Source organism: Peromyscus maniculatus, chromosome 19 (genome assembly GCF_049852395.1).
Source record: "Peromyscus maniculatus bairdii isolate BWxNUB_F1_BW_parent chromosome 19, HU_Pman_BW_mat_3.1, whole genome shotgun sequence".
Lineage (NCBI taxonomy): Eukaryota > Metazoa > Chordata > Mammalia > Rodentia > Cricetidae > Peromyscus > Peromyscus maniculatus.
The window spans coordinates 26,442,730-26,466,630 of NC_134870.1; the positions used below are offsets into that span (position 1 = coordinate 26,442,730).

The following is a 23,901-nucleotide window of genomic DNA, read 5'->3' on the forward strand; positions in this document are numbered from 1 at the left end:
ATGAATGAATGTGTGGTCATATGTGAGTTAATGAGATTGATTTCTGCATTAACCAGACTTCCTGGTAGGAGAAGAAACAAAATACACAAATGTTCAGTGTTTCCCTGTGTCTACTTTCCGGTGACGCTTGTAGTATTAGTCACTGTGAGAAAAGGCTTCCTAGTGCAGGATGGGTTGCCATGTTGGCAGAGAACAGGAAAAATCAAGGGTGGTTTTTGTTGTTTGTTCTTGGGATGTGCAGTGTGTGTGTGTGTGTGTGTGTGTGTGTGTGTGTGTGTGTGTGTGTGTTGTGTGTGCACATGCACACTTGCATGATACATGTGTGGAGGACATCCTCTGGGGTTGGTCCTTACCCTCCACAGTGTTTGAAACAGACTCCCCCCCCCCCCCCGTTCTGTTGTTGGCTGCTGTGTACAACAGCATTGCAGACATTCGTGTGTGCCACTGAGCCTGACTTTGTGTGGGTCTGGAGACTCCTACACAGCAAAGCAGCAAGCACCTCACCTCTCTCACTGAGCCATCTCCTCAGCCCCACTAGTTGCTTTTTGAGTCCCTAGCAGACTCTGGAAAAGTAAGTCTTTAAAATGGGAGGCATAATGCAGATGTGGTCAAATAGAATCACTTATAACATTGATTCCATACTAGCATTGATTTGTAATTTCCCTCAAGGGACTCTCCCTGCACCCCTTCTTCCTCTGCTATGTTTGTGCCATTACTCTAGCATTCAACCTTTTGCCCAGGAGAAGAATTGGAGCCACACTGATATCTGTTCCCCACTATTTCAGTCCACCTCCTAAATGTATATTTAATTATATGTCATTGCTTGTTACTTGACATGCTTATCATTGGTTCCCAGGACTAGAAACTCTATCCAAGTAGGTTAGGCTGGGCTTTAGTCTTTGATTTATAATCTGCTGTAAACTCATCTGGAATTCCACCTTCTTTCTGATTTGCCTGTGTGAGGTGCCCACTGGTCTTACGGCTGGCACAGTTGCTGATTGGCTGGCAGCAATTTTGTAGGCTACAGCATTCATAGACTTTTTGTGTGTCTGTGTTAATGGCAAGGGGAGCTTGGGTAAGCATGTTAAGAGCTTTCTCCTGACTGAACCACTTCAGAACCAGTCCCAGTGACCAGGAAATGGCATTTATGACCAGCTTAGTTCTGAGTTCTGTGAATCATTTGTGATGCAAAGGGAGATGCTGACCTTGATGGGCTCAGCAATTGAGCCGGGATGAGATGAGCTTTTCTTGAAGCACATGAGCTATCAGAAGAACTGATGGTATCTAGCGGGAAAGCCAATAGCTATTTGGAAGGAGGAATATGGAAGTTATATAGATAACGAGAAAAATCTGTTGCTTTAATCCAGAATCCCTAGGGAACCTTATGACTATTCTGGCCTTCATGAAATCACTTAATATTGATGACATATTCTAAAGAAGAATTAATAATGATTACTAAGTTGTAATGATTAGACTCTTTCCTACTATTTAATTGAGGTTAGAAGATACTCAGATAGGTGAAAAGTTAAATATTAGTCTAGGAGATGGCTAACAGTAAGGCAGTACAGTATCACAGATATCACGTCATTTTGTGACTCACGTGGAATATACGTTGTTCCCAAGTTATGATTTGTTTGCTTTTAATCTGGAAGTCTCTGTGCCAGGCACTGTGGAGATTGTAGCGATAATGAAAGCAATATGTTGGCCTCAAAGGTTCAAGCCCAATGAAGAGAATATTTAATGGGCTTAGGGGTGGGAAACATAAGCCTCCCTCATAGAAACAACCACTGCGGACAGGAACTTGTGAACACAAGTGAGGAGGATTCCTGGGAGTGTGGAAGCTTGGGGGAAATTTTTTGCTTGGCTTCCCCATAGACAGCTCACTGCTTAGAGCAATAGGTCTGGAAAGAACCATATTGTCCCAGAGCCCGAGGCAGGGGGCGTGTCTGGTCACTGCCAGCTGCACTGACTTTCAGGAGACATTGCTATAGGAAGGATTTATGGGAGGGTTTTCTAGTATTGGACCGGCATCTACTGATCTGGTCGACAGTGCTATTAGATTTTCTGCTATCTTAAAGCTGTCCAACCACATTCGTGGACGTTTCAGGGAATTTCAAAGCAAAGTATCTTGTTATTCATTCAACACATTTATTTAGGCACTAGGCAGGCCTCTGAGGACATGGTGGTGATCCAAAACTGATTGATTTCATTGTCACAGCCTACGATCTAGAAGAGAAGGAAAGACAGAAGGGAAACAAGCAGATATGTATGATAATAGCCTGGTGGTTATGATGAGAATGAACCGGGATGGACAAGGCTAGAGATTTTCCAGTCTTTGAGGTACCTTTAAGGCATTTGGTCAATGATCTCATCAGCTGGAAAATGGTTCCTAATGATTTCCATATGCAAATCATTTTTATTTTCTTTGTCTCTTAGGTACATTGCCAGGTTCCTGATGAACCCAGAGAACCCTTCACCATATCCGGGCCCCGGCCCAACAGCCCCATACCCACCCTACCCACCACAGCCGATGGGGCCTATGGGAGCCCCACCTCCTCAGGGGTACCCCTACCCACCTCCTCAGGGGTACCCCTATCAAGGATATCCACAGTACGGCTGGCAGGGTGGACCTCAGGAGCCTCCTAAGACCACAGGTGGGTGTCTGTGAATATGGGAATGGGCATGTCTTCAGTGTCACACCACCAGAGAGTGTTTGCATGATTTGTTGGCAAAGAAGACAATTCTGACCTTTGTGATTTCCGATTGACGTTTTTTTGCCGATGGCTCAGAGTGGTTTCTCACTCAAGAGGCACCAGTCTGTTCCGTCTTCTTCCGTCATGCCTCTTGTACCCTCTTGGAGATGACTTACTGGCCAACTTGCTCTCTAGGGGCTACCTCTAGTGGTTGGCAACCTTCCTGATGCTGCGACCCTTTAATACAGTCTTATGTTGTGAGACCCCCAACCATAAAACTATTTCATTGCAACTTCATAACTGTGATTTTGCTACTGTTGGGAACTGTAATGTGAATATCTGATATGCAGGATATGTGATCCCAAAGGGGTCACGTTAAAGTTGAGAACCACTGTCCCAAAGCACTGATGGGGAAGCTACCAACTGGTATCTTTCCCTTGCAGCTGTTTTTATTTTGTTTTAGCTTCTTGGGGTTATTTTATCTGCGAGCTCGTTGGCCCTCAAGTCATCCTCGTGTCTTGCTGCTAGGGTTGGTTTTCATAATTCTGTGTAATCTGCTACTTGAGCTTGCAGTTGTTAGTTCTGAGTCCTTCCTGTATGCTAGAACAGTGCTACTCAAGGCAGTTCATTGGACAGTTCCACGGTTGTTGGACTGTGAGGACTAAAGAGAGTGAGAGCAAATGCTTAAAAACAACTTGACGTTCCTGACAGTCAAGCATGTAATCAAACTTTACAAAAACTATCAATCAGTGCGGGATTAAAAATAAAACTTGGTGAGAAGCATTGTGCTACATACATGTCTTGTGACTATTTAGAACCCTTTGGTTTATAGAATAGCTGCTCTCATAGCTGTTTCAGCTTTTAAAAAGTTAATTTTACCAAGTGCTTAGTGTATACCAAATGGCTTCCCAAAAGCTTTATGTACATCAGCATTTAATCCTTGCAATGATTCTGTAAGCAAAACTTAGAGCTTTGTGTATGCTAAGCAAGTGCTCTACCCCCGAGAGAGACCTTCTGCCCATCATATTTTGTGCCTAATCTAGACATGCACTCTCCACGGTGTCCAGTTAGGGGTTTGTACTTCACTGGATTATGTAAAAGGAATTAGTCCAGCATCCGGCTTGTCTGTAGACTCTGCCCAGTGCTTGTCTGGGATTTATTTCATCCTTCACCCAGGACACTCGTGGTCATCTTTCCATTTCCAAGCTTAGTCTCTAGTGTGCATTTGATGATTTCAGAGTTTTATTCAGCTTGTCTAGAACAAGTGTGTCCTTGGTTTGGTGGACTTCATGCAGAAAATGCAGATTTGATTCTCTTTTGTTGGTTTAATTAGTATTGATGTCAGCCATTTTGAGAAAAAAAGCTTCTTTATTCTTAAGATTAAAAGACTCTTTTAGTGTTACCAATCATAATTGAATTCACAAATGCAGTTGAAAGCAATTTAGCATTCTTTCCTGCGATTGTGAATCATTAACTACCTGCATTCATTGTGTACCCAAACAAAGCAGGTGCTGCCAGCTGGTCAGCTTCTTTTCTCTCTTGGGGCCCAGGCCTGTGGCTGGCACTCTGGGCTGAGTTCTTTATAGAGTGAGCCTTTTGGGGACCGTGTCACCCCTGGTTCTTGGAATTGTTTCTGGGATCTCTGGTCAGAATCATATGCTGTCCTGTTCATGTATCTGAGCTTTGTATGGAAAGTGAAGCCTTTTCTCTCCAGTTAGAAGATTTTAGATTTATCTACTCCAGCTCTTTCTACTGAAGTTCAATGTATACTGCAGTTCCTTTTGTTAATGCTGCACAGGTAGAAATGGTTTCTTCTTCAAAGGAAGGAGGCTGTCCTTCAGCCATTCTTAATCGACTTTTAGTAATAATTAAGGGCTTAATATGCATGTGATATATGGATGGGCAGCTAACTACTCTTAAAACTTTCTCTGGTCACCTATTTACGATACACAGTTCATTTTTCAGGCCTTGTGTGTAGTAAAGGGTCTGCAGGATGGCTCAGTGGGCAAAGGAGCCTGGCCAAGTCTTACAACCTGTTTGATACCCAGAACCCACACCTTGAAAGGAAAGAACCTACTCGTGCAAGATGTTCTTTGATCTTCATATACTTGAGCTGTGACATATGCATGTGCACACACGCAAACAAATAAATAAATAGATTTTTAGTAAGAAATTGTAGCCCAAACTAAAAAAAGAAACAGAACCAACCAACCAAAACAAAACCTTTCATCTGTCTCAGAAAACCAGCCTTTGGAAATCATGTAAGTGCCAGTGCCTGTGGGAATAAGGCTTCCCAAAGGGCGTGCCTGAGACTTAGGTTTAGAATCTCTTGCGATTTTCCCTAGCTATAACAACAAGTATTTCTTGTGCAGTGTTGACAACAAGCCTGTAACGTCAGTCCCGTGCTACAGAGGTAGAGTCTGAGGACAGTACACCCCAAAGTTCAATGCCTTAAAACAGTGATGATTGCATTATCATTATTCTGTGAGCTGACAGACAGGAAGATTCTTTTACTTCATGTGATCTCTTGTGGGGTCTCTGGTGTGATTGGATTCAGCTATTAGCCTGGCTAGGGCTGGGATGTCCAAGATGGTCTCACTTTCATGAATAGAGTATTGGTTTGCCTGCATGAGCCACTCTGTACACATCTCTCTTCAGTGGGTAGACTAGTTCCCAGTCTTGTAAGAAGATTTATTTTGCTGTTCATATCTCTCCCATGAATTAAATAGATTCATATCCAAGACTACCAGGTATCTCAGCCAATAACTACATTAGCTTAAACAGTCTACCATTAGAGGGTTTGGAAAGCTCAGCAGTTAAGAGCACTGGCTGCTCTTCTAGAGGACCCAGGTTCCATTCCCAGCAGTCACATGGCAGCTCACAACCATCTGTAACTGCATTTCCAGAGGAATCCATTACCCTCTTCTGTCCTCGGCAGAGACCAGGCATGCACAGTGGTACACAGACATACATACAGCAAAATTTAAAAATCTATCATTGAAGTAGTTTCTATGGGGACTAGGCCTGTTACTACTGTTTGACACCCACCCCTCATTCCCAGTCTGTCCCATCCTGTCCTACACATCTCTGCAGATCAAAATAAAATACCTGCATGAAACCTGCCATCACCTCAGCCACGTCTCCAGGAGAACTTCTCCTCCCATGTACATCACTGTACACTAATGGACTCAGTATCTCCTCTCTCCAATTCACTGTTCATTTTATGTCCAGCTTAGCTCCTCAGGGCCCAAATTCAAGTTGCCTTGCTTTTACCCAGTAGGTTAGGCCCTCACTATTTGTTTTAGTCAAGACCATAAGGGTACATGTAACAGAACCTCAGCCCTTATCACTAATGAGCAATGGAGAACCACCAGCTACCCGAGGAAAGACAGCTTCCAAGATAAAAGGTGGTGATCCAAACAGAATAAAAGGAAGTCTGGGAGCAGAGGTTTCAGGGAGCAGAAACCCTCCTACAACATAGAGGGAAGGGACCTCTGAGATATGTTTAAGATGTGTGGGGAGGTAAATAAGAGCAGAATGCTGAGTAAAAGGGAGCTCAAGACAGAAGCACTTAGCCAAGAGTATGAAGGATCCCAGCACAGGATCGATTGACTATGAGACTGATTGGCAGCTAGATCTCGCCAGACCAGAATTTAAGGCTTTTTGCCACCAGTGGAAGTTTAGTATACATTTTGGTCTTCTGAGCAATTAGAGATCATAATTGTAATTAAATAGGACTTTGCAGGAAAGGTTAGTTCATTTCTCCTGTGCATGATATAGACCATAACAACTGTGTGTTTGCTCCCTGCCATCCCCTGCCTGTATTTTGAGACAGGGTCTCATGTAGTCCAGGCTAGCCTCAAACTCACTATGTAGCTGAGGATGGACTTGAACGCATTAATCCCCTGGTGTCTGTCTCCCAAACGCTGGCTTACAGACCTGCACCACCATGCCAGGCACCAGTGTGCCCTTTCTGTCCTGTAGTAAGTCGCATAAACATTCCTGCTGGCTTTGCATCAAGATCAAGTCATGCTATTGGTTTGGTTTACCCCGCACTGCAGAGAAGTGCAGCTGCTCCTCTTCCAAGTGCAGGCAGACAGGGAGAGAAGAGGGGGCATACTGACTGCCAGGCAGGCTAAGAAGACTCTTGAGTCTGGACCCAGGTGCCCTCATTCTGTGTGTTCCCCACCAGCCTCGGGCTTTCCATGCTCACTGGCTGTGCGTGACTTCGTAGTTCTCTTAAAGGTTTCATTCAGTTCAGCCACATTCTCAGTCAAGTATTTCAGTTTGGGTGGAAATGTGTGCTTCCGGTTCATTTTAACAAGAACTCCATAAATAAATAAGTCACTGACCAAATATCTTAGTTGGGTGGTTGAAACACTTTGGTGCACTGGGGGTCTCTGCCTCTGCTATTCCCTCCCTTCCCCTCCCCTCCTCCCTCCCTCCTTCCATCCCTCCTCCCTCCAAGATTTGGTAGTTAGGTCCCAAATCTTTCTTTAAAAATAAACAAAATACTTATTTAACTTGATCCTAAAATAATTCCAGATGCACGTAAACATTGCAGAAGTAGTACAGATCACTTAGATTTCCCTAAACCACATTGAATCACATTGTGGTAGTCTGTTATGTTCCTTTTGCTCCTCAGAAATCCGAGAATGGTATTTCTCCCTGCTGCACTCTTCAAGGCAGGTTCTTGCTGTGTGTCTGCAGCTCAGGTTGGTCTTCAGCCTGCAATCTCCCTGCCTCACCTTTTGAATGTTAGGGTTCCAGGCACGCACCCCTATACCCGGCTTCAGCCCACTCTTATAGTGAAGGCAGTCACAGCTCTCTAGCGTATATTCCATTCCAAAAGAGGGTAGGTAGACCACTCCTTGATTGAGGAGGGCATGGCAGCATCACTTTGCAAAACAGGACGTCTTTGGAAACAGTTCCAGTAGAGGCAGGTGAATTCCTGTACAGCTGTAGATTCTTATGAACATGCAATAGTAGAAACAGTTGAGTGAAAATTTGAACATAACAGTATCTCTAATCTTGAATCAGAAAACAGGGGCCAGACCTGGTGGTGGATGTCTGCCATTCTGGCTGCTTGAGAAGCTGAGACAGGAGGATCACATTTGAGGCCTGCCATGGCTGCAGAGAAATAAGCACTCTGTCTTTAAGGAGAGTTCTGTAAACTGTGAGAAGGTCATGAAGAGGGATTTGAACCTTTATGAGATTAAAATGATTCCTGCTCAGGTACATCAGTCCTGAGAGATGAAAGAATCCTGCTCAGATGACCCCAGGTTAATCATAGCAGCAGGACCACTCAGGTTCTGAGTCACAGCAAACATCACTAATCCATTATCAATTGTCCTGCTGTGTGAGGATTCGGCTTCTAAGTCCTCACCCAACCGCGCCAGGCAGCCATTATTAAGTTTGAGTTTCACATGGACCCATTTATCATTTCTTCCTAAGCCAACTCCCTCCTTTTAGAGAAACTGATACCTCAGAACCATTAGTGGTTTACCAAGATTGTTTGGGAGGGTATGGTTGTGTTAAGACAGGGTCCTACTTTGTAGTCAAGGCTAGCCTCCTCAAATTTAAGACAGTCCTCCTCCTGCTTAACGGGATTACAGGTGTGAGCCATAATTCCTGACTAACTCAATTTTGACTAAAACAGAGGGCTCCAATTTCAATCCAAGCACATGTCTTCCTTGAGCTCTGGAAACCCAACACATATTTGCCAGACATTCTGAAGCACCCACCAAAGGAAATTATTGGTCTTGTCTCCCTCTAAACTGTCCCTCACAACACAGACATATAAAATAAATATCTGATCATTATAATAGGCCAAAAGTGTCGGGCAGTGATGGAGCATGTCTTTAATCCCAGCACTCAGGAGGCAGAGCCAGGCGGATCTCTGTGAGTTCGAGGCCAGCCTGGTCTACAGAGCAAGATCCAGGACAGGCACCAAAACTACACAGAGAAACCCTGTCTTGAAAAACAAACAAACAAATAAAACCCAAAAAAAACCAAAAGGCCAAAAATTTAATCTTCTTCTTCGTCCTCTTCCCTCTCCTTATTTATTTATTTATTTATTTAAAGACAGGGTCTCACCATATAGCCCTAGCTGTCCTGAAACTCATTATATAGACCAGGCTGGCCTTGAATTAGAGATCCTGCTTGCTTCTGCCTCACAAGTCCTGAGATCAATGACATGCACCACCATGCTAGATATTAGTTTCTTGATAGCAGAAGTAAGTTAGCACTCATATACAGTGGCTACAACCTCCTGTAACTCCAGCTCTAGGGACATCAGATGCTTCTGGTCTCCATGGGCCTCTGCACTCACATACACACACCTGCACACAGATACACACACATGCACATAATTAAAAACAGTAAAAGTAAATCATTGAAAATGACCTCACAAATTACACAGCCGTGTCTTCCTTAGTTGGGGAAGAGCCTGCGCTGGGTGAGTGGTAGAGCCTGTGGCCAGCATTCACCTCATTCCATCACGTGAGTTCTGGGGACTGAACTCTGTCAGGCTTGGCAGCAGGCTTTCCTGGCTGAGCCATCGTCCCTCCAGTCTGTGATGCAGCCCCTTTTGAAATTCATCTAATACATGGTCTTCGTCCAGGGGATATAGTTGAAGCTAGTCCTGTAATCACAGAAGCGTTCTGGGTGTTGTGATGTTCTTGTTTCTGTTTCCATTTTAAATTGTCAAGGCTGACTTTGGCTGTCTTGGCCCCTGAAAATGTGAGCCTTCAGGAAGGGGTGTCAGTTTTTACTGAGGTCTCCGTTTCAGAGGTTAGCCTTGCTCTGCTGACTGTGTTTCCTGCCACCCCAGTCTACCAAGTGCCTCACCTGTGATATTGATATTGGGCTGTCTTCCCCAGTTGTTTCTTAACCTTGTTACTCGAGACAGGATCTCTTACTGAACCTGGAGTTCACTGTTTCTGCTAGACTGGCTGGCAGTAAGCCCCCAGGCTCTGCCGGCTCCATAGCCGCCATCTCCAAGTGCGGAGGTCATAGGACTGTACCATCAGGACTAGCTTTTTATGTGGGTCTTGCAGCTCTGAATTCACGTCCTCATGTCTGCACAGCAAGCACCTTACTGACTAGTTGTTTTGTTTTTAATCTCAAAGCGGTGTCACACACTACAGAAAGACTGCCTTTCCTTTTAGCCCTTGACTAATTTAGAAAGAATGACAACAGTATCAGCCATGATTTCTCCTCTGTTTTGTGCTGGGTGCTAACTGCTTCTCGGGGAGTGTCTCATAAGAGCTTTAGAACTGTCCTCAGAGGTTGGTGCTCTCAGTGTAGCCATTTTTCAGGAGAGGAAATGGAGCCACAGAGAGGGTGAGGGACTTGCAGTTGACTGAAATGGACTATGGCAAATGTTTTAAGCATAACCTAAATCCATGTGTCTGTAAGAGCTGGACCTTGGGCATACAGAACTGACGAGGCCTACCTTCCCTTGAGCCAAGCGAAGCTGGCAGGGGCCAAGGGTCCACAGAAACAGATGCAGTGAATGGACTCCGAGTCCTCGAGGCTGTGCCCTCATCCTCTTGCTTTGCCTCAGCTCCTGGAAGAGTAGGGCTCGTCTCCAGGGAATAGTTTCCTATCAACTAACTCTTACGTAAGCCTGACCAGCTTGCGCCAGGAAGCTTGCTGCTCTGTGCCATCAAAGCTGCCATCCTGAGTTTTGGGAAGCCAATAGGATGCTTGTTGCGAGCCACAGGAATATCATAAGAACTCAGCTGGTTATGGCAAAGTCACTACCTGGAGGGGTCAGGGAATTCCTCCAGAGGAAGCCAAATCCCAAGGAGTTTTTGGTGTTACTTGGCTTGTTATATATCAGCTGTATTCTGTTATGAAAATCATGTGTGCCTTCCTAGTTTTCCCAATTGATTTTTCCCTAAGAAGGGCTAACAATGTGGACTGATCACTCTCTAGACATACACATTCCAAGCATTTGGAGAACAGCCTCAGGAAAGGCTTTCTCTGGAATCAGATATCTCCCCTAGCCATTTTAAGGACTAAAGGAGACATCACCCAGGTGGTCACCCAATTTCCGAGGATTAACAGTGATAACAACCCACAGGCGAGTCTCCTGACTTAAGGTAAATTCCACAAGGGACACCGCCTAGGTCAGGTAGACATTAAGTAATAGCTTTACACAATTTAGCTCAGACCCCTCCTTTCTTACAGCCTTACTAACTTTATAGACCTCTAACTACTTACCTAACCACTTCTAGGAATATTTAGATAACCTTCTGTGCTAACAGCTATGCTCAGCCAGAACCCCAGTTTAAGCCTCCCTGTAATTATCATTATTGGTAGCATCCGGCCAGGTCCATCACCGGATGGAGGAAAGTACCTCATCAGAGATACCTCTGTACTCTCTAGAACAGACTTAAGCATCCAGGCTACCTGTTTGAGAAGGCCTGGCGGATGTGCCAATTAAGCCTTATTTCCTCTTTTCCCAAACCTTACCGCCAGTTCCAGATCGCCCTTTAACTATCATCAGAGGCATCTAGCTGTACACAGGTTGCCTAGCGACTGAGCACACTTTCCCCCACCCTGCAGAAAAACAGCAGATAGCTTGGACAGATAAGAGCTACGGGAAAAAAGACAGTTTTATTTTCTCCCATTGACCTAACACTTTCTACCAACCACGTTTAAGATTATAGTTGAGCACATAAGAGCCCTCTTACAATTGTTCTGTATGTAAGTCTTGCTATTCATTTCTCCATTGGTCACTTCCCTTTGGGGCTGCAAGTGATAATTAACAGGTGTTGCCTTCCTATGTGATTCTTATCACCCCTCCATTTGACCCTGGAAGCCTGGTTTTGCACTGCTAAGGGAATACTGCTTGTAAGTGTATATATACCAGAACTCCCAGGGCACGAGAAGACAGAGAAGAGAGAAGAGAATAGAATGGAAGAACTAGATGGGTAAGAACTTGAGAGGAACAAACTGAGATGGGGAAGAAGTAGATTGAAGGGCTACAGGAGAGTACTAGAGGAACGAGATGGAAGAGGAGGAAGAGCCAGATGAGAGAGAAGGAGATGATATGGGAAGGAACAAGATGGATGAGAACCTAGAAGGGGCAGAACTAGATGAAGGAATTAAGATAGAACCTAGAGGGGATCGCAGACAAGTGTAGAGAGAAATCAGGCTAAAGATGACCTAAGTATGAGAGCAGAATATAAGCTTATAACTGTCACAGAATAATAAAGTATATGGACTAAGGAGTTTCGTGTACATAGATTCATTTCTTCTCATCAAAGATTAATTATCAGCTGGTTGTAGATTCTTCCCGGACCCTGGGAGGGGACTATCGAGGGGCTGGACCCCCATAGTCCCCGATAGATGCTCTTCTTTTTCCTCCCCTGCTGGGGGAGTTGGCTTATGCCTTTAGACTGGGATACTGATTGGAAAAGATCCTCCTCCTAGAGCTGGTCTGACTCACTCTTGGCATTTTAGACATTAGGAGCTTTTTGAAGCATGGGGGAAGAGCAGATTGCATGTGTTCTCACAATGTCCTGTTCTTGGAGTATAGCCCAGGTTTCTTCTTGATGTCAGACCTTTCCCCTTTAACTAAGATATCCCTTTCCAGAGACCATAGGAACAGCCTAGAAAGGCTTTTTTTAAAAAATGTTTATCTATTTTTATTTTATGTGAATGGGTGTTTTGCCTACTTGTATGTATGTGTAACATGTACATGCCTGGTGCCCATTGAGTGAGGCCAGAAAAAGGCATCAGATCCCCTGGAACTGAAGTTCCAGGGGGTTGTGAGCCACCATGTGGGTGCTGGGAATTGACTCAGGTTCTTTGCAGGAGCAAACAGAGATGTTAAGCACTGAGCCATCTCGCTAGGCCCCTAGAAAAGATTTTTATGCCTTTCATTTATACTTTTCATGAAGGTAGAATCTCCTTACATCTTTATTTGATTTTGATAGTATCTAGATTCTCTCTGAACTTTGAAGATAGTACCCAGGATCTCATATATGCTTACCACAGAGCCACACCACCAACTCTCAAGCACTTGCCTAGCTGAGAGGATTTTACCGAGGCAGTACAAGGTTGAATTGTGAACGCCAGGCATGTGAAGGCCAGGCATGGTGGCACACACCGTTAAATCCCATCACTTGGGTACTTGGGAAGCAGAGGCAGGTACTTGTGAGTTAAGAGGCCAGCCTCGTCTAAATAGCGATAGTGAGTTCTAGGACAGCCAGGGCTACATAATGAGACCCTGTTTCAAAAAGCAAGCAAACAACCAACCCCAAAAGATTGTGTTGTGAGTTCTTAAATGAGCGGAATGTTTTTTTGATTATATCATGTATCTGTGTATCATAGGTCATTTGTGAAGGACTACAGTTCCTTTCCCTTACTCTGGAGTCCTCCCAAAACTCCTTTCCAAGACCCTCTGTGAGCCTTTGAGTAACCATGCATTTCCTAGAGCTGTGGGCAGGATATTCCGGGGCTCCAGAACTGAAGGAAAGGTTGGGAAAAGGCCCCCGTGGGAAGGTGCATTCTGTGGCTCAAGGCCGGCTCTCCCTGGCCAACAACTCAGCACCACCGCTGTTCTGAGCTCCATTGGCTTGCTTGATCTCTCCCACGGTCTCTGCACGGTCTAAAGTGACGGTCCTGGTGCGGGGCTGCCGTCAGCCCCTTTACGGAAACGTTAGGGTGTGCCCAGATCTCGTTGGAAGCGTGTCAGCCGAGAGAAGGGGAATGGCAGGTGAGCGTGGCGGCCCACGCCTGTAGTTCTAGCGTCTAGAGGCTGAAACAGGGGGTTGTGAGTTTGAGCCTAGCCTGGATTGTGTAATGAGGCCTTGTCAAAAAAAAAAAAGTTTTATGGTTAACTGTTCAAGCTGGCCTTAAGTTCGGCAATCCTCCTACACCAGCCACCAGGCCTGGCTTGCTAAGTTACTTCTTGTTTTTGTTCTCCTTCCTCCTCCCTCCTTCCTCCCCCCCACGGTTCTCTGGTTCCAAACATCTTTCCTGCTGCTGTATACAGTATAGTAACAGGTCATGTGTTAACCACCCTCCCCACCATGTCATCCTGGGAGGATGGGAACACCAGACTGTGAGGGCTGTATTAGTCAGAAGAAGACAGGGCCAATCAAAAGAGACACAGAATTGACATCATCCCCTCAGCTCATTATGAGAAGCCCCTTTCCTGACTGGGAATTTCAGTTGTCTCCAAAAGAGACATAGGATTGACATCACCCCCAGCTCATTATGAGAAGCCCCTTTCCTGACTGGGAATGTCAGTTGTCTCCTGTTGATTCTGCCTGTGCCTCCTAGTGTGTGCCTGTGTGCACCCTCTCCGTTTCTTCTCTCCGAGTGTTCTGGGGACTCCCTGTGTTGGACAGTGTCTTCTTTTTCTAGACTCCTCCCCTCCAGGGTTGCCTGTGTCAGGAGAAGAGAAGCAGGCATGTGAAGAAGTAGGACACTGAGTGAGCCAAGTGTCGGCAGCCACGGCTCGATTCCCCTGGAGCACTGGGCGGTGCTCGGAGGGGAGCAGTCGGGAACAGTCTACCAGCAGAACAGGCAGGCACCAGACAGACTTGGTTTTTTGGTAACCATGACATGCCTCTGGCTGACTGGAGTCCAGGCTAGCCATAAGGGGGGGGGGGGGCGGGGGGGGGTACAAGACAGAGGAGAATCGAAGCTGGTGCCGGGACAAAATGACCCTGTACCACCAGATTTTCACCTCTGTGAACTAAGCTGTGTGCCCTGACTTCCTGAATGTGGAGAGCCCTAGAAGCCTCATGAATCAGTAGAAGACTAAAGAATGTAGGTTTTGATACCACTCAGGATCCTTGAAAGGATGTGTAGTTAAATATTTATAACATAAAACCTGCTCTTTTGACCTTGTCTAAGGACATAGCTCTTTGGCTAATGTTAGCTGCACTCACATGGTTGGTCAGTCACTGTCTCCAAAACTTTTCTTCCTAAACTGAAACTTGGCACCTCTGGAATAACAGACCCCCATACCCTACTTTGTCCTGCCCCTGACAGCCCCATTCTACTTTTTGCCTGTGGATTTGACTGCTGTATGTATTTCAGGTAAATATAATCATATAATCATGTAGTATCTGCCCTTCTGTGATTGGTTGATTTTGTAGTGTGTCTTTAGTGTTTATCCATGTTACAGCATGTGTCCAAATTTTTTTCCTTTTTGAGTCTGAATAATATTCCATTGAAGATATATTCCACATTTAGTTTATTCATTCATGGTGAATATTGAGTTGTGTTCACCTTTCAGCTGTTGTAAATAATTTCAAATAGTGTAAATAATGATAATAGGTATACAATATTTGTTCAGGTCCTTTCATTCAGTTATATTGGATGAGGATATTAAAGCAAAATATCTTTAAAGATTAGTTGCTGATGAGTTACCTTTCTCTACTGAGGACTCGACTTCCAGATCTAAAGTCAGCTTTTCTCACCTTCCAAACTTAGACTGCAGCATACCCATGAGTGGTCACCCCAGCATCACACTACATTTTGATATTTGATCGGCTTTCATAACAGGCTGCAGCTGTAGTTTTACATATCACCTTCCATGGAGGGCTCTTGAATTGGTGATTTCCTTGCAACTGTGGGCGTACCCTTGACATTCAGTGGGCGGCCTTGGACTAGACAGAACCCTGCTTCTCTTTTGGGCTTGTCCCTAGAAATGGCTCCATCTGGGGACTTGAAACCATGAGCTGCTGAAGCCTGAGGACTCTTGTCTTCTACTCACGGCAGCTTTGTGTAGGCATGCCAGTGTCCCCCAGTTTGAATGCTCTGGTCTGCTTTTGTTTCAGCTGGTTCTTAGAGGACATGGAGAATCGTAGAATTACATGTAGATGTCCCCTAGGAAATCTGGTCCACCTGTAAAGTTCCTTGGCATTGGGAATTGCCACTGGACTGGTTGCACTGGCTAATGACATACCCACACGGGAGTGGGCTTTATATGGCTGCAGCTGTCCTGTCACAGATAAGGCTTCCTGGGCCTGTGTCCCTCTGTACTCACCTGGCATTAGTGCTGGAAATGGACATGGCTGGTTGTGTGAAGCTGTGGTCTTAATGGTCATTGGTGTTTTCTGTGTTAATTTTTAATTCTCTAGACCCACAGATGAGCCACTCAGATTTCTTTTGTATAGCCACAGACACGAGGTGAGGCCCTAGACTGTGGCCACACAGCCTATGTGAATGGTGCAGAGATCCTGCCAGCCCCCGTAATTGCCACCCTTCCTTGGATCTCAGGCCCTGTGGGGGCAGCGTGTGAACCAAGAACTCAGACTCCCGTTAGGATGTGAGGACGTCTCGGATAGTCCTGTGTTCTTGTGTTCTGACGACAAGAGCAGAGAGGAAAGCATCACCGGCATAGTCTGCATTACTCCAGGGCACTCTTTCCTGCAGGTGTATGGTGCAGCTTGGACTGGCCTGGAGTCAGCCCTTCTCATCTGAATGTTCACCCAGCCCTCTCTGGCCCAGTGCTCAGCTGATAGGGCTGGTTTTGCATGATTGCAAGCGACAGCGTGCTTGCAGGAGTCTCAGGCCCCAAAGAGCCTTGATGGGCTGGAGACGGCAAGGAAGGCTCCTCCAGGAAGCTGCCAGATCCTACATGGTGCAGAGCAGGGGAGGAACAGCCCCCTTTTCCCACGCTTTACACATGGCTGTGGGAACAGGAGAATAAAATAACCAGGCGGTATTTTGTTGACAAGACAGTCTCATCTGGGGCACTTATTACAAAGCAGCAATCTCAATTCTGAGAGGTGACAAGGGCATTCCAAGTTAGGAGCAGGGCTGATAGAGCCTGAGCCAGGGAAGGCAGGGGCGTAGGGCAGAGCTGAGCTAGATAAGGGACCTGTAGGGCTGTGGCCTGGATTATGCCCTGCTCTTGTCTTGAGTCCATCTTGAATACTAGAGGGCAATCAGATATCTCAGGATCAGAGGTTTCAGGGGGGCAGAGGGTAAGGAGGATATTCCTAAAGTGACCCAACCTTGAACTGAGTTTCCAGCATCAGCTTGGGTGGAACCAGCTAATGAATCAGGCAGCTGGTTTGGGAGCTGACTCAGAGTGGGGGTACTTTCTGCCCTGAGCCCTGCAGTCCATTCCTTTCACATGGAAAGGAGAAAGAAGAGTTACTCAAAGGGTATGTGGCCCGACCAGTTCATGGAGGTGGACAGGCATGTTTATTCACAGGTGCTACCGCCCATTCTGGAGCTTTGAAAGGCTGAGGCCTAGCAGGTGGTCTAGGCAGGTGCAGGTGAAATCCATGGGAGGAGCAGGGTTCCTGCTGGGGTGCCCAGGATACCCAGGCCTTCAGTGGGTGAGCATGGACCTGTGAGTCTGGCTGTAGCTATCTCTTTGTCCCTCGGGTATAGCCCCTGTGCCTCCCTCCCAATGGTTCCTGTGGTTCAGGCTTAGTATGTAGATCCCCTCCACTGCCCTTGGAAGTCCTGTGCCTGGGTCTTGCCTGGACTTCTAAGAGTTGGGCTTTCCAAAGGTGTGACCTGGACTCCAGCTATATTGAGGCCAAAGGAAAAATGACAGGAACTGTGTGGAGATGTGTGTGTTGGAGCGAGGGAAGATACATAGGCAAGACCTTGATTTCAAGGCTACCCCCTAGCTAACATTCTTCCATCCTCCTCCCATGGATCTACCTGTTGTTCGAATCTTAGATGGTCTTTTAATAAAAAACCCAGAGCCAGATATCAGAGTGAAAGCTGAAAGATCAGAGAAGCAGAACAGCCAGCCACTAGTTCTTACCTCTATGAAATACTCAGCCTAAAGAGAGTGAGTTCTTGTTTCCTCACGCCTTATATACCTTTATCCACCCTGCCATCTTACTTCCTGAGATTAAAGGCGTGTGTGCTTCCCAAGCACAGGCATGAGATCTCAAGTGCTGGGATTAAAGGTGTGTGCCACCACTGCCTGACCTCTATGTCTAATCTAGTGGCTGGCTCTGTCTTCTGATCCTCAGGCAAGTTTACTAGGGTGCACAATATATCACCACATCTACCAGCTCTGACCTGCATTCCCTCGTCCCTCATGGTGGCACATTCTTCCCTCACACAGGAACTGTCCTTTTCTAATTACATGGGGCCCCTTGCTTTTGGAACAGCATGTGGCTTTGCCCCCTGACCTCCTGTTGACTTCAGAAGCTTCTTCCCAGAGTCCAAGGGAGCCCCTCTGTATTATTCTTTTTTAAAAAATACATATATATATATTTTTTATTTTACAATACCATTCAGTTCTACATATCAGCCATGGGTTCCCCTATTCTCCCCCCTCCCACCCCCTCCCCTTACCCGCAGCCCACCCTCCATTCCCACCTCCTCCAGGACAAGTCCTCCCCCGAGGACTGCGATCAACCTGGTAGACTCAGTCCAGGAAGGTCCAGTCCCTTCCTCCCAGACTGAGCCAAGTGTCCCTGCATAAGTTCCAGGTTTCAAACAGCCAACTCATGCAATGAGCACAGGACTTGGTCCCACTGCCTAGTTGCCTCCCAAACTGATCAAGCCAATCAACTGTCTCACCTATTCAGAGGGCCTGATCCAGCTGGGGGCCCCTCAGCCTTTGGTTCATAGTTCATGTGTTTCCATTCATTTGGCTATTTTTTTCAATAATTGAGTAAAACTGAAATTTATTATATGCCACAGTTGTCCAAGGGACCTCCATGCTATATATATAGCCTCTATGGTTCTATGGGTTGTGGTCTGATTGTTCTTTATTTTATATCTAGAATCCACCTATGAGTGAGTACATACCATAACTGTCTATCTGGGTTTGGGTTACCTCACTCAGGATGATTTTTTCTAGTTCCATCCATTTGCCTGCAAATTTCATGCTTTCATTGTTTTTCTCTGCTGAGTAGTACTCCATTGTGTATATGTACCACATTTTTTTCATCCATTCTTCCATTGATGGGCATCTAGGTTGTTTCCAGGTTCTGGCTATTACAAATAGTGCTGCTATGAACATAGCTGAGCATGTATCTTTATGGTATGAATCAGCATTCCTTGGGTATATGCCCAAGAGTGGGATGTCTGGGTCTTGAGGTAGTTGGATTCCTAATTTTCTGAGAAACTGCCATACTGATTTCCACAGTGGTTGTACAAGTTTACATTCCCCCCAACAGTGGAGGAGTGTTCCCTTTGCTCCACATCCTCTCCAACATTGGTTGTCATTGGTGTTTTTGATCGTAGCCATTCTAACAGGTGTAAGGTGATATCTCAGAGTCATTTTGATTTGCATTTCTCTGATGATTAAGGATGTTGAGCATTTCTTTAAATGTCTTTCAGCCATTTGTAGTTCTTGTTTTGTGAATTCTCTGTTTAGCTCTTTAGCCCATTTTTTAATTGGACTGTTCAGTACTTTGATGTCTAGTTTCTTGAGTTCTTTATATATTGTGGAGATCAATCCTCTGTCAGATGTGGGGTTGGTGAAGATCTTTTCCCAATCTGTTGGCTGTCTTTTTGTCTTATTGACTGTGTCTTTTGCCCTGCAAAAGCTTCTCAGTTTTGAGAGGTCCCATTTATTAATTGTTGTGCTCAGGGTCTGTGCTGTTGGTGTTTTATTTAGGAAATGGTCTCCGGTGCCAATGCGTTCAAGAGTGCTTCCTATTTTCTTTTCTATTAAGTTTAGTGTAACTAGATTTATGTTTAGGTCTTTGATCCACTTGGACTTGAGTTTTGTGCATGGTGACAGATATGGATCTATTTGTAATCTTTTACATATTGACATCCAGTTATGCCAGCACCATTTGTTGAAGATACTTTCTTTGTTCCATTGTATAGTTTTGGCTCCTTTGTCAAAAACCAGGTGTTCATATGTGCATGGATTAATGTCAGGGTCTTCAATTCGATTCCATTGGTCCGTATGTCGGTTTTTATACCAGTACCAAGCTGTTTTTATTACTATAGCTCTATAGTAGAGTTTGAGGTCAGGGATGGTGATGCCTCCAAGGGTTGCTTTATCGTATAGGATTCTTTTAGCTATCCTGGGTCTTTTGTTTTTCCATATAAAGTTGAGTATTTTTCTTTCCAAGTCTGTGAAGAATTGTGTTGGGATTTTGATGGGGATTGCACTGAATCTGTAGAGTGCTTTTGGTAAGATTGGCATTTTTACTATGTTAATCCTACCTATCCATGAGCATGGGAGATCCTTCCATTTTCTGATATCTTCTTCAATTTCTTTCTTTAGAGATTTAAAGTTCTTATCAAAAAGGTCTTTCACTTGTTTAGTTAGTGTTATCCCAAGGTATTTTATATTATTTGTGGCTATTGTAAAGGGTGATGTTTCTCTGACTTCTTTCTCAGCCCTTTTATCATTTGTATATAGGAGGGCTACTGATTTTTTTGAGTTGATCTTGTATCCTGCCACTTTACTGAAGGCGTTTATCAGCTGTAGGAGTTCCCTGGTAGAGTTTTTGGGGTCACTTATGTATACTATCATATCATCTGCAAATAGTGAAAGTTTGACTTCTTCCTTGCCAATTTGTATCCCTTTGATCTCCTTTTGTTGTTGCTCTAGCTAGAACTTCAAGTACTATATTGAATAAATATGGGGAGAGTGGACAGCCTTGTCTTGTTCCTGAATTTAGTGGTATCACTTTGAGTTTTTCTCCATTTAATTTGATGTTTGCTGTTGGCTTTCTATAAATTGCTTTTATTATGTTTAGAAATGTTCCTTGTATTCCTGATCTTTCTAAGACCTTTATCATGAAGGGGTGTTGGATTTTGTCAAAGGCTTTTTCAGCATCTAAGGAGATGATCATGTGGTTTTTTTCTTTCAGTTTGTTTATATGGTGTATTACATTGACTGATTTTCGTATGTTGAACCACCCTTGCATCCCTGGGATGAATCCTACTTGGTTGTGATGGATTCTTGGATTCAGTTTGCCAATATTTTGTTGAGTATTTTTGCATCAATGTTCATGAGGGAGATTGGTCTGTAGTTCTCTTTCTTTGTTGCATCTTTGTGTGGTTTGGGTATCAGGGTAATTGTAGCATCATAAAAAGAGTTTGGTAGTGTTCCTTCTGTTTCTATTGCGTGGAACACTTTGAAGAGGATTGGTATTAGTTCTTCTTTGAAAGTCTGGTAGAATTCTGCACTGAAACCATCTGGTCCTGGGCTTTTTTTGGTTGGAAGACTTTTGATGACTGTTTCTATTTCTTTAGGGGTTATTGGTCTATTTAAATGGTTTATCTGGTCTTGATTTAATTTTGGTATGTGGTATTTATCCAGAAAATTGTCCATTTCTTCCTGGTTTTCCATTTTTGTGGAGTACAGGTTTTTGAAGTATGATCTGATGATTCTCTGGATTTCCTCGTTGTCTGTTATTATGTCTCCCTTTTCATTTCTGATTTTGTGAATTTGGGTGCTCTCTCTTTGCCTTTTGGTTAATTTGGCTAGGGGTTTGTCTATCTTGTTGATTTTTTCAAAGAACCAACTCTTTGTTTCATTGATTTTTTGTATTGTTCTCTTGGTTTCTATTTCGTTGATTTCAGCCCTCAATTTAATTATTTCCTGGCGTCTATTTCTCCTGGGTGAGTTTGTTTCTTTTTGTTCTAGAGCTTTCAGTTGTGCTGTTAATTCATTGTTATGGGATTGTTCCATCTTCTTTATGTGTGCATTTAGAGCTATGAATTTTCCTCTTAGCACTGCTTTCATAGTGTCCCATAAGTTTGGGTATTTTGTACTTTCATTTTCATTGAATTCTAGGAACTCTTTAATTTCTGTCTTTATTTCTTCCTTGACCCATTGATGTTTCAGGTGCGCATTATTCAGTTTCCATGAGTTTGTGGGTTTTCTATAATTTTTGTTGTTATTGAGGGCTAACTTTAAGGCATGGTGGTCTGATAAGATACAGGAGGTTATTCCAATTTTTTTGTATCTGTTGAGATTTGTTTTGTGTCCAAGCATGTGGTCAATTTTTGAGAAGGTTCCATGGGGTGCTGAGAAGAAGGAATATTCTTTTGTGTTAGGATGGAATATTCTGTAGATATCTATTAGGTCCATTTGAGTCATAACATCTGTTAGGGCCTTTATTTCTTTGTTAAGTTTCAGTCTGGTAGATCTATCTTTTGGTGAGAGTGGTGTGTTAAATTCTCCCACTACTAATGTGTGGGGTTTGATGTGCGTTTTAAACTTTAGTAGTGTTTCTTTTATGAATGTGGGTACTTTTGTATTTGGAGCATAAATGTTTAGAATCGAGACTTCATCTTGGTGGATTTTTCCCGTGATGAATATGTAATGTCCATCCTGGTCTCTTTTGATTGATTTTAGTTTGAAGTCTATTTTACTAGATATTAGGATAGCTACACCAGCTTGTTTCTTAGGTCCATTTGCTTGGAAAACCTTTTCCCAGCCCTTTACTCGGAGGTAGTGTAAATGGATGGGTCCTGTTTCTTATCCATTCTGTTAGCCTGTGTCTTTTTATAGGTGAGTTGAGACCATTGATATTGATGGATATTAATGACCAGTGATTATTAATTCCTGTTTTTTTTTTTTTGGTTGTGTTGTGTTGTCCTTCTGTGGTGTATGTTGGTGTGGGATTATCTATTGCTTGATTTTTCATGGATGTGTTTAGCTTCTTTGGGTTGAATTTTCCCTTCTAGTGCTTTCTGTAGGGCTGGGTTTGTGGACAGGTATTGATTAAATCTGGTTTTATCCTGGAATATTTTGTTTACTCTGCCTATGGTGATTGAGAGTTTTGCTGGGTATAATAGTCTGGGTTGGCATACGTGGTCTCTTAGTGTCTGCATGAGGTTTGTCCATGATCTTCTAGCTTTCATAGTCTCTATTGAGTAGTCTGGTGTTATTCTGATGGGTTTGCCTTTATATGTTACTTGGTCTTGTTCCTTTGTGGCTCTTAATATTTTTTCTTTGTTCTGTGTGTTTAGTGTTTTGATTATTATGTGGCAAGGGGACTTTTTTTTTTTTTTTGATCCAGCCTATTCGGTGTTCTGTAAGCTTCTTGTATCTTCATAGGTATTTCTTTCTTTAGGTTAGGAAAGTTTTCCTCTATGATTTTGTTGAATATATTTTCTGTGCCTTTGAGTTGGTATTCTTCTCCTTCTATCCCTATTATTCTTAGGTTTGGTCTTTTCATGGTGTCCCAAATTTCCTGGACGTTTTGTGTTACGACTTTTTAGTCTTTTGTGTTTTCTTTGACTGACGAATCTATTTTCTCTATCATGTCTTCAGTGTCAGAGATTCTCTGTTCCATCTCTTGCAATCGGTTGGTTATGCTTGTTTCTGTGGTTCCTGTTCGTTTAGTCAGGATTTCTATTTCCAGTATTCCTTCAGCATGTGTTTTCTTTATTGTCTCAAATTCATTTTTCAGATCTTGGAATGTTTCTTTCATCTGTTTAATTGCTTTTTCTTGGCTTGATTTGATTTCTTCCCATTTTTTGTTCGTTTTTTCTTCCATTTCTTTAAGGGAGTTTTTTATTTCCTCTTTAATGGAGTTTTTCATTTCCTCTTTAAGGGAAGTTTTTATTTCCTCTTTAAGGGAGTTTTTTATTTCCTCTTTAAGAAAAGTTTTTATTTCCTCTTTAAGGGAGTTTTTCATTTCATGATGCCGATGCCGCTGGGCCGTCTACCTCTGTGGGCCGCAGCTGGGCCTGAATGTCTCTGCTGGCTGCCACCGCCGCTGGGCCTGTCTACCACTGCAGGCCGCCTCTGCGGGCCTACCTGTGTCTCTGTATTATTCTTATCTAGATCTGCCTAAAGAGGCCTACTCTTGCCTGGCATGGTGGTTCATGCCTGTCATCCCAGCATTTGGGAGTCTGAGGCAGGAGGATTGAGAGTTCAAGGCTAGCCTGGGCTAGCAAGAGCATTCCTCACTTGATTAGGAGGGGACCTGCCTGAAAGCTCACAGTCATGTGAATAACAATGAGAGCTCAGTGAGTTTACTGAGTGATTCACAGTATGCTAGAGCCACGCTGACATGCATGGTCTCATAATCTTCCAACAACTCTCTGTAGAATTCTGTAACAATTCAGCAGTTCTGTGGAAGATTATTACCCTCTCCTACAGCAGAGGGAACCGAGGCTAGGAGAGATTGTCATCTGCCCAGGATTACTTGCCTAGGAAGTAGATGACTGTATGTCTAAATTCAATTTGATGTTTTATTAAAATTACTATTCTGAAATCCTGAAATCCTCTCACAAAATTGAGACACAGGGTCTCAAGGCTTATGACCTGGAT

At 44.0% G+C, this 23,901-nt stretch overlaps 1 non-coding gene across 2 annotated transcripts in view; it reads left to right on the forward strand.

Moving 5' to 3' along the window:
* The first annotated feature begins 948 nt into the window (after positions 1 to 948).
* Positions 949 to 23,901, forward strand: part of LOC102905625 (uncharacterized) — a 28,953-nt gene continuing 6,000 nt past the window's right edge. Inside the window, exons 1-3 of one of the 2 annotated variants that reach the window (XR_013046043.1) lie at positions 949 to 1,280; positions 2,157 to 2,340; positions 2,437 to 2,654. This is a non-coding gene — a transcript (uncharacterized LOC102905625). The remainder of the gene's footprint in view (positions 1,281 to 2,156; positions 2,341 to 2,436; positions 2,655 to 23,901) is intronic. The other variant, XR_013046044.1, reaches the window with a different exon arrangement.